Source organism: Dromaius novaehollandiae, chromosome 1 (assembly GCF_036370855.1).
Source record: "Dromaius novaehollandiae isolate bDroNov1 chromosome 1, bDroNov1.hap1, whole genome shotgun sequence".
Lineage (NCBI taxonomy): Eukaryota > Metazoa > Chordata > Aves > Casuariiformes > Dromaiidae > Dromaius > Dromaius novaehollandiae.
This window is the reverse complement of record NC_088098.1, coordinates 152,205,356-152,223,006: the sequence shown is the minus strand read 5'-3', so window position 1 is coordinate 152,223,006 and position 17,651 is coordinate 152,205,356. Positions and strand designations below refer to the sequence as shown.

The 17,651-nt window shown below is 41.8% G+C and overlaps 1 long non-coding RNA gene across 2 annotated transcripts; it reads left to right on the top strand.

Moving 5' to 3' along the window:
* The first annotated feature begins 6,890 nt into the window (after window positions 1-6,890).
* LOC135325310 (uncharacterized) lies at window positions 6,891-16,788 on the top strand. Of its 2 annotated transcripts, none has more exons than XR_010386392.1 (3): window positions 6,891-6,968; window positions 7,099-7,763; window positions 16,605-16,788. It is a non-coding gene; the product is annotated as an uncharacterized LOC135325310 (long non-coding RNA). The 2 variants fall into 2 exon arrangements; XR_010386391.1 differs by lacking the exon at window positions 16,605-16,788 and adding an exon at window positions 14,467-15,404.
* The last annotated feature ends 863 nt before the right edge of the window (window positions 16,789-17,651 follow it).

Here is a 17,651-nt window from a genome sequence, read left to right as displayed (position 1 = left end):
TGAAATATTGTATTTCAATACAATCCCTGAGATAATTCCATCGCTACAAATACTTGCAGATAAGGCCCCACATAGTGTAACAATAAAGTCTTGGATACACTGGAAGCAAGCAGATGCGACTACAGCTGCTATCAGGGATCCTTTTATCCTGCTGCTGACTTGCATTTTAGACCCCAGAGAAGACTTTTTTGAGTCTGACAGGCTATTTTGTATGCTATATTATTGGGAACCGATGCTGCAGGATGAGGTCTGCAGAGCTCAGCTACACATCCACAAATGTTCAGACTCTGTGGCCAGGGTGGCTGACCATTGACTCCCTTACCGAGGAACATGAGGCACTGCTGTGTCAGGATGCATCTAAAACTCCTCTAGGAGCAGAAAAAGAAAGGAGCAGTTGAAAGGCTCTGTGACTCCAGACCTTTTCTCTGAGAAGAGGCACTTGAGACTAGTAAAGATTACAGCCAAGTGTATGATACCTGCCAGAGCGTGAAAAGCTCAGGATTAGCAAGGGCCATTACTCACAAAGCAGCAGCTCAGGGAAGGGGACTGCTCCCACAGTGTCACGCAATGATGACCTGAAAGACAGCTGGTAGGGAAATGAAACACTGACCACCTCTCCTCAACATTTGGTGGAAACGGGGCTTCATTCTCCTCAGCCAGTACAAGAGGACATGGAAGGGACATGGGGAGCTCATTCTTTAACTGTCTTACTAGAGATTTTAAGATACCCTGAAATGGCTTGTATTCCCTGGCTCTCTCAGAGACAGCAAAAATAACAGGGGTATAGTTTTCACTCCCTTCTCAGACCTTTTCTTTAGAAGAAGCATTGTGAGAAATAGGACCTGTTTTCCAGGTTTTCACACCTTTTATTTCATCTAGTACTGGGATAATAAGGTCATACACAGGTGCCCAATTGTATCTTTCCTGTGGAAAAACAGGGAGGATACTACTGGAAAAATCAGGACCAGGATCTAGTAAGGTTGTGTGGACTCTCTCATAGAGACAAAAACTCCTGTTGCACTTTTACTATGGCTGTTTTTAAATGGAAGGGATACAGCAAATGGGCAGCTGGTGTGTGATAACATTACAAAGCGTAGAGCATGGTTAACTTCATGGATGGTGTGTGCGGCCTAGTCAGAGAAGGGAAGTTATTTTACGCTAGATTACAAGTATCCTTGCATTAACCTATACTGGAGAGGATAGAAATGTATACTTGGCTGGACAGAAATAACAGAGATCTGATCATTGGGTAAGTGTCACTGTAGTGAAAGCACTGTAAAAGGACAACAAGATGGCCCACACCTGAAGTTTTACAATTTAGAGAGGTTGCCATCTCTCTCAGACCTGTATTTCCTTTATTGGGCAACAGTCTTTATTATGCTAGCTGTGATTCCAAATAGCAAAACAATGACATCTTACAGGTTCCTGCCCAGCTATTCCCAAACAGTCCTCTGGTGGGAGGGAACCGGACCCGCTCTTTCGGAGCAAAACTGTAAAAGATCCCAGAGCAGATGTGCACTGGTGCTGCTACTCATGCTATACTTGTTTTGTGAATGAATACAGATGTCCCATGTATGGTGCTGTCACTGAGGGACCTTTCACAGCTTCAAAACACACAGAAATGCCAAAAGGAAAAATAGGTGGAGGATGAGAGCTGGCTGTGCCAGCAAACAGCTGGAAGCCAAGTGGGCAGGAGAACTGACTGCAGGCATGCTCAGAGACTTGTGATCACTTGTAACGGAGGTCAGCGGAGATTTTCTAGCTCCCCCAAACTCATTAATTTCAGATAAACAATGATTCAACTTTTAGACATCATGAATATACATTTCTTCCCTGCCAAAAAATATCTTTGTGTTTGAGCTATATTGCTAATACAGTTTCTTAAGAATCATTCTCACAGCTCAGAGGGAGTTTTGGCCAGCTGTTGGTCAGTCAGAGAAAATCTGAGACTGGAAGTGAACAACCTTATTGCAACCCCCTTCCCATCAAATGATAACAGTGTAACACTGTGATTTCAGGTTTTAACATTTACAACAAAGTTTGCGAAATGCAAAAGGAAATATCCTCAGAAGCAGTTTGAAGTTAGGTGTGTTGCCCACCCTGTTTATTTTATGATAGAATATAAAACCTTTATAGCAAGGTAATATATAATAGCTATATTATTTTATACAACAAAATATAGATTACCTTGTAGTGGCAAAGTAAAAAAAAAGATAATTACTTCATAGAAAGCTAAAGATTTAATGAGAGAATGGGGATTTTGATATAAGACTACATAAATCATACTTATATATTGGAATGGGTAGCTGTGAAGGCAGTCTAGCTTTTAATATTAAAAACCAAAATGCTAGAATCTGGAGAATGATGAATGGTGAAGCCAAAATTACTCAAAAGCTTAAAATCTGTGATGTTGCTCACTCTTTACATCATCTCTCTTTCTGTGGCAAGCCAGGGAATGACGGATTTGTCTGGGAGGAGAAAGGTAAATGACAAAAAGAGGAGTGGACCAGTCAAGTGTTGAACAGCAAAGCCCCTGGGAATGACAGAGCTTCACAGAAAGGCAGCTGGGGAACAGCCATGAGCGCTCTTGGGGAAGCAGTGGTGCTGAACTTGGAAATATGAAGCTACCACACCTGGGCAAGAATTAACGTGGCACACACACGCGTGGAATGGGAAGGAAATGCCTCTGACACAGTAATGCTAAATGAGACACAGGCCTACAGGAAAATATCTGGAAAGAGATACAGCTTGAAAAGAAAAGGCTAGTGGGACATGTAGCTTGATGGAGGGGGAGGGAGGGCACATGAGGACCTCTGTCAGATGCTGAGGAACAGCAACTCTCTTCCTACATGACTATGTTGGTTCTAGGTCTCTCCTTGTTGGTTTCAAATGGATTAAATGACTCCAGAGGTATAATTTACAGGAAAACTTGAACAAAAATGAAAGATTTTCACCTTGGCTGTAGAAGGAGCTCATCAGAGGCACCAAACAGCAATTAATTGGCCGGTGAAGACATCAAGGGGAAAAATTGATTATGATTTAATATTAATTAAGCAAATAATATTATAAGAAAAAACAGAATGGACATTCTGATAACATGAAGTATTTTAACAGAGAAGAATGAATTAATTTGCCTGTATGGAATGCAGAAAATGAGAGTGAGAAAGAAAAGTAATGATAAAGGAACAAAATTAAAAAAAAAATAGTTGTCTAAAGGTGGGCTTCTAAATCCTCACTAAAGTGCCTACATAAGAAGCCTCATTTTGGAAGCTGTTAAGTGTTCAGGTTTTAAAGAATAAAACTCAAATCAGATGTCTAGAGCTGCTTCATCAGGTACACCTGAATCACTACAAACTTTTTGGGACACTTAACAGGGATGAAGGAAAGGAGCCATGTTTGCCATGCGTTGGTGAAAAAGCGAGATGTGCAGGAGATGCAAGGTAAGTGGTGACGGTGGTGGTCCCGAAACAGGATCTAGCCTTGTGTTCCTCCTTAGCAAGGTCTTAACTTTACACACATGAAGTGCAGAGCTGTTGCCCCTCTTCAGATCTGCAATCCCACATTGTAGAAATACCCTCTCAGCCTCCTCCTCTGGCTCTGACCAGAACCTCATGTTGCAGAGCAGGGGACCCTGAACTTATAGATGGGGATGTGATAGTTGGTGAGGGCCCTGCGCTCAGAAGTCCACTTCTTAGCTGCAGCATACCGGTGTGATCCTTTCAGTGCCTCCTGATTTGATAAGCCTGATGCCATGATTTCCATGGTGCTTAACGGTGTGAATTACCTTCACAGGTAATAATATATGGCTTCATAAATGACCTACTTGCCTGTAGACAGGAGGGAAAACAAACACACATTTGTCGAAAGAGCTGAACGGTTCCTTCTATTTTTAGAACGCTTCAGAGCTTCATTTGCTGTCGGACAATGAAACGCAGCACACAGGGAACAATTTTCTCTCCCGTTTTTTTTGAAAGGTCATACACACCTGGCAAGCGGGGATATTGGTAATGGGAGCAATGGTGAAGACATGGAACAGGGAACTGGGAAGCCTCCGCTGCCCCAGCGGCAAAGCCGAGCCTGGCACATGGGCAGTACTTGCCTTTCTCTTGCTTTCAAGCGAATCTGTAGGAGAAAAAGAAGTGGCAGGGTTCCACCTGCTGGACAAACAGTTAAACCGATTTCTCCCGAAAAAGGGATAAAAAAAGTTTCAATCTGTGCTTAACGGTGTTTTGACCTGCGTGAGGCAGACGGAGAGAGAAGGGGAGAGAGAGACTAACAGCACAGGTCTAACTTCATTGCTATCCATACCCAACAACAGTTATCGCTCCCTGCAGAGGGGTTTTGATTACTGTAATGTCCTCATTTGCAACGAATTTCTCTTCAAGTTGGTAAGTTAGTATTATAGGCTTCCAGATTTCCTAATTAGCTACAGACCTGAAAGCAATCAGCTCAGATCTGTTTACTTGTAAAAAACACACTAATCCTGTCTGTTTTACTGGCAGTTGCTGAAATAAGTAATATAGCTCATGAGGAGTTCTCTTCTTTGTGACTAATAGGTGCTGAGAATTGCAGGGCACAATGTTCATTATCTGATAGGATGATTTTTTCCATGTGAGTCAGAGCTAACCCAATGGCCCAGCATGGAAAAATGAGAATAATGTTTATTATTCATGTGTCACAGAAACAGAGACTTGTCACTTTTAGATATAGCAACTTTGAACACCAGATTACAAGGCACTTCTCTCCTGTCTCCCTACAAGTATTATCCAAAACATCACCTGCAGCTGGTTGAATTTCCTGCAAGTCCCACTTGATATGATTCACTACCTTGGCTCTTGTCACAGTTCTGTGATTTCATCTCAAGTTATTTCCTTTGTCTTTAAACACACTGGGGCAGAGGCTGTCTCATACTGGGGATTTGAGCTGTTCCAAGCCGTACTACAACACAGGCAATACCAGATACAGGAGCTTTCCATGATGCTGGGATTCTTCTGGAAGAAAGAGGAGCTAAGTATATACATATACAAAACACTCTCTATGCATGTTATAAAGAGTTAGCAATATTATTTCCACTGATTTCTTACCCAGTTTCTTGCCTCCTCTGGAAGCTTGAATTGGACATGGGTGGAAGATGTTTGAAAACTGTGGACAGGCTGCTAGAAAGTCATTGATTTCCTTTTTCTCTCTAAAATGTACACTTTCACAATACGCCCTGCAGCAGAGCAAACCAGTAATACCAATTAGTGCACAAGTTTCTACCAAGTCTTGTGTATGTCAGGAATACAAAATGAAGACAGTAAGAGTAAAAAAAAGAAACAAAAAAAAAAAAAAAAAAGAAAAAGAAGAAGAAAAAGATTACATTAAAGCCAGCAGATGAGTCTTCTGCTCATATAATACCATAACAGCACCAGACAAAAAAGCAATACCAATCTGAGAAATGCAAATCTGCAGAAGTCAAGGATGTCTGCAGTTATAGTATGTAAACAGTATCTAGTTTTGCGGCAGAACTGATTAGAAGCACCACTTGTCCTCAAAAGAGCCAGCTAACATATTTTAAAATCAATCTTTAGCTGAATAAATGTACGATTGAAAAGGCTCATCTGATCTCCAGGCCTAAATGTGTTCCTGTTACAGGTTAACCATGATGTAAAGACAGCATTAGTCTCCCCTCATTGCCCACTTTCTCATGTGCTATATATCAACCGCAGAATTGATAGGAGAGAGAGATACTACTTTCTGAACCTGGTTAAATGTCCCCTCTTTATGTCAGATTTATTGTCCCAGAAAAATATTGCACATCCATAGCATGTAAGGATAAAACCAAGGGTCCTCTTTGTAGGACTGCCAAAAGTTGACTGATAGGCATACTCATTAGAGTAAACAACTTCCAACACAGCGTGTAACGGGGGGACTAGTCCAAAATGCAGATCTGAACCTGCCAGCAGATGGGGTATTTGCAAGCTGGTTTCATATTCTCCTACTCCAGCAAGAACACTCATTAAATGCAAGAAGTCAGATTCTGCCTTTGGCTTCGCACATAGAGTAAGAAAAGAATATGGACCTGGAGACTACAGTGAGTGCTTTTAGACAGTGGAGGGGGAAAGGCAATTACATGTGCTGTTTACCTCTACTCGAGTTTTATTGGTGATGCATGGAAAACTCATCACATGCAGTACCAGCTGCTCAGATATGGAGACTTAAATTAATTTATGCAACCTATAACCTTGGCTTTACATCAGTAGGACTGCAGTAGTCTGTTTTAGGGAGCTGCATGGCCATATACGGTGTACTGTCTGCATTTTAAAGGGAAGGCATATGAATCACCTAATGTGAATTACTATTTTTGACATGCTGTTGCACCAGAAGATCGTGTCAGCAGGATGTAAATAATTGCATTGGCTGTCAGTCTCTGTGCTGTTACTTTCTATAATACAAAATTAATTGAGATGCAGCTGACAGAGGGACCTGAATCCAAACATCCTCCAAGATACTCTTTAAAATGGAATAACCGTATCTCATTTACTAGTCAGATTTAATATAGGACTGACAGCAGCAGCCTTGATGTTATCGCCCGAGTTTATTAATTCATTCATTTGAAGTTTTTTCTGAGCAAACTAACTATTCTTCAGCGGTTTTTCTTTTTTAAGTAGCTACTGCCTGGCAACCACCAGCAAAGGCTGAGTGGCTCCAGCTTCCGCGAAGGGGACAAAAGGGCGCAAGACCGGCGGAGTCGCGCTGATTTCCAAGATTTTGCGCGCTGCGCGGGGTGCTGCCTGCGCGGGGAGTGCGCACCCCGCGCTGCGCGGCCAGAGCGGCAGCGGAGGCAGCCGCCGGCGGCGGTGGGCGACTCGCTGCACCGCGGCCCGGCGGCTCCAGGGGGCGGCACAGGCCAGGCAGCCGCGGAGCCGCGCGAAGGCAGCGCGCAGAAGGCCGCAGAAATCAGGGCTTTGGCTTCACCCTGCCTTTCGGTAAGCTGGTGGGCGCCGGCGCTGCCCTTTGCGTGGTGTGATCGCCGCTGGTTTTAGCCCCTCGGAAAAGCGCGGCTGCTCGGGAAAGGAGCCCGCTTATTCCGCTGATTTCTCCGCTTTCGTTTTTCAGGGCCGTTTAAAGAGACCCGGAGGAGGCTCTTGCGAACACGTCCAGGAGTCAAAATGTACGAAAGACAGTATTGCTGCATAAAGTATACGAATCCTTTTAGTAGGCTGGCAGCATGCCACATGCTCGCATAATTTCTCTCTTATTCCTGCCTGGGAATGGATGACTGGGCATTTGTACCCTGCTTGTGAAAGGAGAAAGTTTCTCTTCAGGCCCGGGCAGGGAGCTGGCATCCGATGTTCGTGTTTCCCTGTGTTGTTTTGCCAATGCCATCAATCTACACCACCCTTTTTAAGAGCGAAAGGCAATCTGAGAACAGTAGGGTAGCTACCTTAAATCAAAATAAACAAACAATGGCAGATTAAACCTGTAGCACGAACCCCATTTGCTCCAGCCCTTACTGTAAGCAGCATATCTTTAGGATAACCTGTCAAAAGGGGTCCTAGCGAAGAAGGGTGCTTGGATTTAGGGAGGGGGTGCCTGTTTTCTGAATAACGCCCCTGTTCTGGGAGTGAAAGAGCGGTGGGGTCTAGCACAGGCGGCCAGGACAAGTGCTGATATGGAAAAGCTGTTCCACCATCCCTTGGATGTGAAGGCTACACCCAGCTGGGAAGTGCTTCACACACTTCTGGGCAGGTCGAGCAGAAGAAGCAGTTGTTCTGGAACTGGTGAGTGTGGAAAGGGGGCTGGGAGAGGCTGGGAGGAGGAGAGAGGAAGGGGGAGAAAAGGAAGAGGTACATAGTGCTCTTTGGGGGAGAGAGGGAAATGATGCAATAGAACTGACCTACAAAGGAAGCGAGCAATCAACTGTGTCATTGCAACCGGGAGCAGTAAGAGGTTTTTTTTTTTTTTTAAATTACAGAACAATCAGTATTTCATTCCATTTTGAAATGGAAAGCTGTTCCTTATTTCATTAAAAATGTATGTTCCATAAAATATGGATCAGCAGCAGGCCCCTCTGGTGAACAGTGAGTTACAGTCCTCCCAATTTGAACTAAATTATTTGTGTTGGTTTTACAATCTGGAATGCAAAGTCATGTGCTCAAGTGTTTTTTTCCAAAGTTTTTAAACAATTTTAATATAATACTTGCAGCTTTTTAATGTCTGAACAAAGTAATACGTTCAGGGGTTATGAGAGGAAAAGGGGAACGGAGACCAGAAAAAGCACTACTTATAATGGAAAATAATAATAAAAAAGCCGTAAAGCAGTCTTGTGTACGGGAAGGCAGAGAGGGAAGCAGAATTCGGTAATGGAGCCTCAAAGTATAATCCCTTCAAATTTTTAAGTGCTTCATCCTGAATCATTTGACTAGAATCTGAATTTACAGTTAAATTACAGGTCAGATGATCTGCAACATGAAAGGCCTTCTTTCCTTGTGCAGATACAGACAATTTTGCCTAAGGATCATCCTTTCAAACAGAATCTCAGTTCAGCGTGGTCTTGTACTGAAACTCAACTGATGTTGTATGACATACATCATTAGATATAGTCATGAAAGAATATCAGGAAAGAAGAAAGAGAAATGGTATGTTTTGTCACTACAGTACAGAATCAAGCCCAAACTGGACTTCCTCTCAGATTTTAACTTCCAATATTTATTCTCTAAGTTTACCCAAAATCAAAATTAGAAAAGCTCTTGGGCTGTCCTGAATTAATAACAATTATAACATCTAAATCTTAAAGTAGAATCATGATGCAAAATGTTTACATTTTCTTTTTCTTTCTAAATAGTCTCTTTTATAAAAGTATACAAAATCTATATTTCTCCATTCTTAGGTTCTGGGAAATCTGACTTTTACTCTCTATTTAAAATGTGTTTTTTTTTCTTTTCTATTTCATGCTAAAATGTAAAACGTTGAAGAGAACTCCTTTCTCTTCTGATTAATGAAGGCTTGTGCTTGAAATCCATCTGAAGATTAAGTGCACTGTCTTCTCTATGGAGTCACACTAAATTGAATGTTATTTATAATTTATAGGAACGCTGAGTAGGAGGAGACTCCTGCAATATATAAGCTTTCATCCATTAATTTAATGAATATAATTATTCCCTAAATCTTATACACAATTCTTTCTATGTGGGAAAAGTGCTCTGTACAGATTTTTCAGAGTATTATCACTAAAACTCTTTAAACTTTGCTCAACTTATTTTATTTGAGATGCATCAAAAATCACTTCAGTCTTCTGGGTACTTCATTACTACATCCTTACCACACATATTCGTAAATATTGTAGTGCAAACCACACATTATGTAGAATTATTCACCAAACCCATAAATGCATTTATTCCTAAGGCCTGAGCTGTGTCATGCTGAGCACCCCTTCTCTAGCTGAAAATTGATGAAATATCTTTGAACTCTAGGCCTGGTCGTGAGTGTCTGATGCAGCTCCCACTGGAGACAATGTGGGCTTTTCTACTGATTCCAGGGAGAGCTGATTTTGCTCTTCGAAACAAATACTGCCGTTCTCACCAAACGAGAACACCCTTTGGGCGACTGTCAGAGCTGTTGCTGAGTAAAGACTGCAGGCTCAGACCCATTGCCATTCCACCACCTTGATTTGACTTTGATATATTTTTTTCCATATAGTGACATGAGGATGTAATACATCTTGAAGAGACAGATTCTCAGCTGGTGGAAGTCAGCATAACCGTGTAGTTTCTATTAAAGAATCTGACTGAAAGATTCAGAACCGAAAGATGCCCTTTTGAATAAACACAGTATAATTCAAAAACTCTGGCAGATCCTTAAAGATATTAAGGACAGCAAAACTTCTGGTAGACTCTTCCCTTTGAATGTCGCAAATATCTGAGCATGAGTCTGTTTCATAATGCCATTAGAAGCTTTAAGTGCAATCATTACTATGTGTTCCACAATACATGGTTATAACTTTGTCTTCTCATATTTGAGCCATTGCATCTGTGATCATTAGTTTCACAGACATAATTAGCTTAGTATAAACCAATTTTTATAAACAATGTAATTTCAACAGGTAAAACTGCTAGTCTGTCACTAACAATTGCTGTTTAAACCTTACTCCATTCACAGGAATCTGCAAATTCTCTCTTGAGAGTAATGTTTTTTAAGTAGTATTCCTAATTTTTACTGCCACAAACTTCTGTTGCTGTATCTTTGAAATGCCTTTCATTTACACATTTAATCTTCTTTTCCAGGTTTTAACGCTGGGCTGTATACATTCACAGCTCTGACAAATTTCACCTCTAAGTCTTAGAGCTTTTTTTTCACCAAATATTTCACAGAAATGTATATGGTTATTCTTAATTTAAAGGAGTGCAGAAGAAGCAGCATACCAAATTGAGATATTTCTCCGCATTTCTGCAACCCACAACAAATACCTAGGGAATTACAGTTAGGACCCACGCCAGCTTGGGTCATGGAGACAGAAATTTAATCGGTAAGGAGTTCAAGCTCTGCAAGAGCTCACTGAAATTTACAGGAGCTGAAGTTGCTTGGTACCTCTAAAGGTGGGGAAGGGAATATTCTACCACTTTTCCCACTTTTCCCGCCAGGGAAAAAGGGCTGCCGCACATCTGCGGAAGGTCCATTGATCAGCTGCTAAATACAGAGTCTGGAAAGGGCAGAGCTGTGAATCCTTTTTTTATAGCGACTGGGGAGGCATGTAATTACTATACGACTGTGACCAAAAATAACCCTTACTCCTCATAAGCATTTATGAGGAGGTATCAGGGCAGAGCTGCCTCATGCCCAGTAAGAAAGGTATTGCCATTGCTAGAAACAGACACAGGCCTTTTGCGATCTCTGCCTCACGCTAACTCTGCCAGGCCCCAGTCCTGGCCCATGAGGCTTGTAATCACCTTGTTGTGAGAACTTGCTGTGTGAACCAGAGTTTGGCACCAGGAGGCTCTTGTTACGATATGCAGTTTAAGTGTGGGATAACTGCAAAGGCCTTGAAAGTATGGGCACAAGCTGTAAACAGAGGTTGCAGAGCTATAAACAACTCTGTGACGGTCAGCTACTGGCCACTGAAGAAGCACAGCCTTGAGAGCTGGGAAGAAATTGTTGTAGGTATAACAAAGTAAAGAAGCAGCGGCTGAGCAAGAATAAAAAAAAAAGCTGCTGATCAACTGGATATGGCACCTGCTGTAGCCTGGGAAAGTATTGTCCTCCATCGTCGCACAGGACTTCGTCCAGTGGTGGAGGCCAAAGGCTAAGAGCAGTCTAGAAATGCAAGCGTCTTATAAAAGGTCTAGGTCTTGAATTTGGGGAGAGGAGGGGGATCACCACCATGAGAAGCGCTGGGGCACCACCACGGCACTATTGGAGCTGTAAGTGTGCCACTGCTCTTCCTGCCAGCTCCCAGGAGCCAGATCTGCCTCTGCCTCCCAGCTGCCCCACTGCCCCGCCTCTGCTGACCGACTCTGGAAACCCGGGGTCTCTGTGCCCGTCTGCCTGCTCTGGGCACCCTGACTACTCAAGGGCCTTTTGACCTGCCAGCTGATTTTCCAATTTTGCCAATGGCTGTATGAGAGTGCATGTGTGTTTGTGAGTGTGTGATTTCCCACCAGTTCTGCACGTTTTTCCTCTCTAATGCTCTAATACTCTCTAACAGCTCTTTGCAAAGGTGTCTGTCATCCACATCTGACACATAAAGAAATGAAGATTTATAAGCACTGAGGCCCATAAAGGTACCTGCATGTCACTGATTCAGCAGGAACTACGCAAGGCAAACACTTGGAGATGTTATGGGTCTGTCTAAATAACAAATAAAGGGTTAACATGAAATAATTAGAGATCCAGAGGTAGGCTTAGGACTTTGCTACTAACTCCTGCTACTCAAGCAGATATATGAGAGTAATGGGTACGTGGATAACAATGCATTCAAATGGAATTTCCTGCTTTATTATACCTATATAATTGTCCTGTCAAGATTTTAATGCTAGAAAATTGAGACTGAGAAATGACCAAACAGAAAAAAATGTAAGTTTGTGACTGAAAAGTGATTGAATAAAAAATAGAGGAAAAAAACAGCTATGGTCAAAAGATCTAAAGAGACAACTGAATCCAGCATATGCAGCTATTTTATGTATGCTGAATTATAGTTAAAACCCTTCCCAGTTATAAGCAGTTGCTGGAATGGATGTAGGTACTCCACAGAGAAACTAACTGTAGGGGTGGGCACCTGAAGCATTCAAAGCAGATCCAGGCTTCCTTGTTTGAAATCCAGAGGGGGAAGGGTCAGACCTCAGAGCATTCCTCACAGGGACTTGGCACAATACTTCACACCTTTCACTGTTAACTGCTCGGGGAAGGAAATCAGGTTGGGATCTTCTGGGGAGAAGGATACAGTGATCTGTACTAGAACAGAGCAGTTGTGCTCTTTGATTCAGAGCCTGTCCAGCCTAAATCCCAAGGGAGAGCTAGATTCACTGTGTTATATAGAGTTTGTTGGGTCTGCTGAGTTTTGATCTATTTGTCTAAAAAGATGGGAATGCAGAATAGCCAAGTCCCCACTCTGATTCAGGATGAAACCAGACTCCAGGCCCATTCTCTGGGCTTTCCTCTTCAGTCTCCTGGTTTTGGCAAATAATTTTACCAAAGTTTTGGGTTACCCTAATGCCAACACAAACGTAGCATTCACATCCTGCAATAATTGAATCATATCTGTCTCATCCACTGTGTTGGGGAAGTAAAGCACTTGGACTGTAGATATAAGAAAAAATATTAATAAATTGTCCCCAGTCTGAAACCAAGAATAAACATCTGCAACAATAGATATCCTGACAATGTGGCTAACTTAAGAAATGAAGAAAGACACTGGGAAAAATATAGCCACACTAGCAAAAATGCACAGTATCATCTTTAGCAAATAATAAGCTTGGCCCTGAAGTCAGTGGGCGCTGCAGGAGAGCAGCACCTCTGGAAAACAAAAAAGAAAAGGTCCATATGTTTTGGATTGGAGGCCAGTACATAAAACAGTTGAATATGAATCTTTCTAAAGCTTAAAGAATACAGAAAGAGTGGTGCTTACTAATTATCTTTTAAATTGACTAATATGTCACCTGATGAGTATGTGCCTCTGCTGGGCCATCTGGGAGTTTAGTAGCTGCATGAGACATTAGGTTACATTAAAAAACACGGAGGAATTCATTATCTGGGACAATTCTCCATCAGCTCTCAAGCTATTCCCCCTACTCGAAGCCAATGAGTTTACTTTCCCATGAAGCCTACTCTGTATTCACTCCCTAAAATAAGTACCAATTAGCTAAAGATAACAGTAAAATAAACCACTTTAATTGGGAAACAGAAATTGGCAGTTAAACATAAAAGTGTGTATGTAAATATGCTGATTATCCTCAGTGTTTGATAAATCATCTCTTTTCTCTCCAGAATGAAGGTATTTCTTCCTCCCAAACCATATGAACACTGCTATCATCTCAATGCCTTAATTAGATAAATTGAAAAGGATTCCTCCCCCCTCCCCCCAATAATTAAACTAACACCTTTCTGTCTGTTTGAGAGATTCTGTTTTTTGTCTTTTTTTCCTTGGTAGTATACTCTTCCAAGTACCTCTGGTCAAAACGTGGAAAAAAAATCTACTTTTGCATTCTTTCTTCATGCCTGGGAATGAAAAGTGCACTAACAGAGCAAGTTAAAAAGTATGAGAAACACTGACATAACTTTATTGAAATTCTCCCTTCTGAGTTTCTTGTTTTGAACCTTACATTGTACTTCATGTGTCTCAAATCTGGATGCAACAAAACAAAGCTTTATGGTCACATTAAGCTGGGAATTTCAAAATTATTCAAACAAACCACTTTAATAATTTTGCGTCCAAACCATAAAATCACCATAAAAGGTGTACGCTCTTGTGAAATGTCTCAATTTCAGGATCATTTTCTAATGGAAATACATTCTACCAGAACATTTTCAACCACCTCCACTCTCCAATCTTACAAGGTTACTCATTGTGAAGCAGCAAGGTCGTTGAGTAATTATTGTCTCTAGACTCCTTGGTTTTATTAGCATGAGTGTACTTATTACTGAGACACTCTTCTCCATTTTGTGACAGCATTAACATATGTAAATACGACAGTAGGTTACATCTACTTGGACTAAGCTTTGTCTGATGGTGGGGCTGACTTCTGAGGTACCTGAGCATGCATCAAATTTGAAATAGCACAGAATTCACACAGCTGAGCAGGTACTTAACTGTTGCAGGGCTGATGGCATTCACAGAGGTACTACATTTGTTGTGAAACTAGCATGAGATCAGCACTGAGCATCTAAGTTTGTTTGTTTCAAAAGGGGAAATCCAAAGGAAATACTGAGGCTACTCATGTAAATTTATCACAGAGTGGGTGGCAGTTGTCTTAAACCATGCTGTGATCTTAGGGCCAATAAAAGGAAATGCCAAGTCCTGCACCTTGGGAGGAATTATCCCTGCACCAGTATGAGGAGGCAGAACATCTGGAAAGTAGATTTTCAGCAAAAACTCTGGGACTCATGGTGGACACCAAATTGAACATAAGCTAGCAGTGTGCTCTTACACCAAAGAAGGCTGATGCTATCCTGGGCTGCATTAGGAAGAGCATCATCAACAGGAGGAGAAAGGTGATTCTTCCTCTCTGCTCAGCCCTGGAGAGACTATCTGGAGTGCAGGGTCCAGATCTGGACTTCCCAGTACAAGAAAGGCATGGACATATTGGAGTGAGCCCAGCAAAGGGCCATGAAGATGACTAAGGGATTGGAGCATCTGACATATAAGGAGAGCCCAACAGAGCTGGAATTGTTTAGTCTGGAGAAGGCTCAGGGGGGATTTTATAAATGTGTATAAATATCTGATGGGAGAGTGTAACCAAGATGAAGCCAGATTCTTCTCAGCGGTGCCCAGTGACAGGATGAGAGGCAACAGGCACAGACTGGTATACAGGAAATTTTACTTGAACATAAGTAAAAACGTTTTCACTGTGAGTGTGATCAAACATTGAAACAAGTTGTCCAGAGAGATTGTGGAATTTCCATCCTTGGAGTTATCTAAAACCCAGCTGCACAAGGCCCTGAGCAACCTGCCATGGGTGATTCTGCTTCCAACATGGTTGTTGGACCAGATGATCTCCAAAGGTGCCTTCCAACCTCAGCAATTCTGTAATTCTGTGATTTATTCAGCTAACCCTTTTGCTCTTGCAAGAGGCACTTGCATATGAGTGCTACTTCGGGGTTTTGCTGTCTATTGCTGTAACAGCAAGAGTACTCTTTAGTGGAACTGATTCTTTAGTGGAACTGATAAAAAATCATATCTATATGACTGAAACCCAATAAATTCTTTTTGACCAATAAAAAATGCATTTGAGATTAAAATAAGTCTTATTCAACCAGAAATATATTATTTTTGAGTATGTCTAATTACAGGGAAATAGTCAGTTATGAAAAAGGAAAGGAGAAACAATTTTTCTCCCTTTCTGTTCTCTCCCTTCATTCCTTTTTTCTTACTTCTTTATTCTTAGTGGACAAGGCACACACTTGATGTGGGGAAACCTGCATCTACATCGTACTTCTCCTGTGTAGAGAAGAGGAGCCAGTCTTCCATCTTCTTGAGAAAGGTCATCTGCCACTAACCAGCAAAGACCGTGGTGCAACAGGGCCAGAGAGGGAAAGGGCCTCTCCCTCACTTTTATGTGCAAATGTAAACAAGTGGCAATGCCTAATAAACATAAGAAGTTGAGGGTTGCATGGACATTAAGAATCTCTGTGGTCACTGTAGACTCCAAGCATGTGGGCTTCAACTTTTGATTGAAAATTGGCAAATTAGCATGAAATCTTTCTCTTCTCTCAGTTACCTCTTGCCTCCTTCGGTCCTGCAGTGTCCTTATTGAATTCATATAGAAGCTTTTCTTTCTAAAATTCTTAAACCTATCTTTATTTGCCTGTTTCCAAAAAATACCAAAAACCCTGCTCATGTAAACACAGGGGAAGTATGGCAGCAGGAAGACAGAGTACAGCTACTTTCTCGCAATCACCCTTAGAAAAATATCCATTAGAAACTGCAAAGCACCTAGTATGAAGTGCTTTTAGATATGTTTGCTAGAATACAATTTGCATAAGAGGTTAAAAATACTTGGAAAGCTACCCACGCTGCAGTGTGTATTCTGTGGTGAGGAAGTACTGCTGGAATGAATAGGGCTATATTTTCAGCTGGGTAAACTGTTTTTCATAGATTTGCACCATTTTCTAGGATCCGCACTCCTGTTTTCAATTATGGCTTTTTATTTTTCCTCATTCCAGGGAAGGAAATGTGTTCCCAACATCAATGTCACAACTAGAGTTGATTGAAAAGTTCAAAAATCTGGGGTCAATAAAAAAAGAGGAATAGATTAAAAAAGAATCCTATTGCCAAACCAACTAGATTAAAAAAATATTTTAACAGACTACATTTTTTTGCTCATTCTGTTCTGGACATCAATGACTAAATAAGGTACCACAGATATCAGCTGTTCACAGTCATTAACATATTGACCACTTTCACTTTCCAGAGAACATACGAAGAAACATGCGATTGCAGCAGCAGGGTTCTTGCAGTCTTATAGCCCCAATCAAGAGAGAGGACAACAAGATGTTATTGCTACTGCTAATGTGAATGCAAAATTCCTACTGGCAGAATTAATTGGAGTATTGACTGATTTATCAACTCCATCTGGTACCTGTTCTTATTTTCAAATCCTAGCACCTCTGCATGAAGGAATCTTCAACTTTTCTGCAGGCAAAGACACCTGCAACAAGGAGAAACTCTTGCAAATGTTGGAGGGCTGGATGAGACTGCAAATGCTGCTAGCATCCTTGCACAAACTGTGGCCAGTTCACACAGCTGAAAACTCTGTGAGTGATAAAAAACAAGCCGCAGAGTGACTCTGAATCCTAATTGCGTTTGCTAGGAAAAGCTCCCTATGCAAGTGTGCCAAAATACATCATCAGCACGATGTGGCAGTGTGGAGTGAAGGGAGGCACATTGTTTTCATCATACTGCAATGGCAAAAATGCTCACTGAAGAAGTGGATTTTAGGTTCTCCTCAGCTTGATGTTACAAACTGTCCCTCGTGGGTGTCACCAGGCTTGGGAGTAGGCTGTAAGATGACAGAGAGGAGCACCCCTTTTGTCGGAGATGACCAGCCAGGCAGCCGGGACTGCCTTCCTTTCTTGTCTGAAAAACATCATGGAGAGCTGTCTTTACTAGGTCTCAGCTTTTACTTGTGTCCAAGACCCCTTAGCATCAGGCTTTGTGTATGGGCATAGAACTGAGCCAATTAAAGATCTCCTCAGGGCCATGGTCTCAGTGTGAACATTCGCACTTACATTTTTAGACCAGTCAGCCACAGGCAGTCAAGAAGTACTGAGATACCCAGCAGGGCGCACATACTTGCATCTAGCTGGAATAAGATACTTTCATTTCTGTTATCGTGTGGTGGGGCATTACTTACTTGTTTTTAAGTTGTCCCCTCTGCCCCCAGTTAAATGCATTTTCCCTCGTGGCAGAATTGGTTTGTGGTCCCAGAAAGGTGAAGGCTGCTATTGAGAAGAAGAGG